We start from the raw sequence: 1853 nt of genomic DNA, 5'->3' as shown, positions 1-1853 counted from the left end.
ACACCTCATCTCAGCACTCGCAGCTCAGCCCAGGCCTTTGGAGATACAGAAAGGAATCAGCCTAGGAAAAGTTGTTGGAACCCAGAGGCCTGGACAGAAGGCCAGAAGAGATCACCCTGTGCCTTCCCACATAAGAAAGAACTTCAGTTGAAAGTTAGCTGCCTTTCCTCTGAAGAACTATATGTTAACTAAATAAATCCCCTTTTATTAAAGCCAATCCATCCCTGGTGTGTTGCATTCTGGCAGCTAGCAAACTAGAACAATTGCATTCTGACAGCTTTAGCAAACCAAAACACATCATAAAGCAGGAATTTGGTCTCTTTTTGCACTTCACTAAAGCCTAGCAATGTTACATTACTTAGGCTTAAAAATATTCATTGCTTAATTAATGAAGAAGAAAGGAAATAATGGAATATATTGACATATGTAGACAGAGACATATTTTTCAGAATAGCATCTAATAATGGAACGTTACCAAAAAGTAAATGGAGTAACAGGAAAGCATTACATAAACAAACAGACAGCATTTGTAACATAATGAAAGCTTGTTGACAGCAGAGAGAATACCATGGTAAACTACTGTCCCATAGATGGGAATCTTTGTTTCAACTTCCTTCTCATTTCTGAGTTAAATTAAAACTGGAAATTAAATAAATATAATTGATATACCCATGTGATCTAGCTAAAATTCTCTTTAATAAATTCAGGCTCCAGCTATATTTATTTTGTAAACAGAAATAGCATTCCTACTGCACAATTTCATGACAGCATTTTCATCTAATCATTTCTTAAGGTATAATAAACATGGGAGTTATGTTAGTAGTTAATTTACAGCAGTTGATTTATCAACAGATAGAGTAGCTACATGCCTTGGGTACACAAATATTCATGGCACAAAGAATATGATGACCACTGTGATATAGAAGACACAGGTGGGCAGAGCTTTACCTCCCCTCCAAGCTGTGGTTCTTTAGGGAGAAAAGGATGACCACATAGGAAACCATCAGCAAGAAGGGGAACTTTAACAGGCAGATGAACCTACTGTTAGCAGCTACAAAAAGTCCTAGAATGTGAGTATCAGTGCAGGCCAGACTGAGTAAAGGATTCAGATCACACATGAAGTGATCTATGATATTAGGGCCACATAAGGGTCATTGAAATGTGAAGATCTGTATGGTTGCATGAAGAAAACCTGCCACCCATGCTACTCCCATTAGCAGGCCACACAATCACTGGTTCATGATGGTTATGCAGTGCAGGGGCTTCCATATTGCCACAAAGTGGTCATAGGCCATCATAGTAAGTAGGATGATCTCAGCACCTCCAAAGAAATGTTCCCAAAAAACTTGTGTCATACATCCATTTAATGGAATGTCTTCTTTTCATAGAGTGAATCTATGATAAGCTGCAGAATATTGACAGAGGAGTAACCAGCATCTATAAAGGAGAGATATGTCTGGAAATATCACATGGGGGAACTCAACAGTTGGCTGGCAATTATGGTGACCACAATGACCACATTTCCTACCACAGTGATTATATAAATGACAAGAAACAACAAATATGATTTTCTGTATCTCAGAGTTCTCTGTAAGGCCAAATAAAACAAACTCTGTTACATTGTTTCTATGCTCCATGAATTTCATGTGTCTCTGAATAACATTACCTGAAAACAAAACAATTTTATTAGTGCAACCTTGAATTTATTATATTTTTCTATTGTAAGAAATAATAAACATCTGAATTCTATTGTTTTGTCCATTAGTATAAGATGTTTTTGAGATGGAAATAGAGGTTATGCATTAGTAGAGCTTACTAAAATTGCCTGCCAAGTCAAATTCTGTAAAAGGCAT

General features: G+C 36.9%; 1 pseudogene; it reads right to left on the bottom strand.

The window, feature by feature from the left end:
- Nucleotides 1-823: 823 nt before the first annotated feature.
- On the bottom strand, nucleotides 824-1637 carry LOC143680744 (olfactory receptor 4C46-like; annotated as a pseudogene).
- Nucleotides 1638-1853: the final 216 nt, after the last annotated feature.

The sequence above is a fragment of the Tamandua tetradactyla genome, chromosome 1 (assembly GCF_023851605.1).
Source record: "Tamandua tetradactyla isolate mTamTet1 chromosome 1, mTamTet1.pri, whole genome shotgun sequence".
Classification (NCBI taxonomy): domain Eukaryota; kingdom Metazoa; phylum Chordata; class Mammalia; order Pilosa; family Myrmecophagidae; genus Tamandua; species Tamandua tetradactyla.
This window is presented reverse-complemented; position numbering and strand designations above follow the sequence as displayed.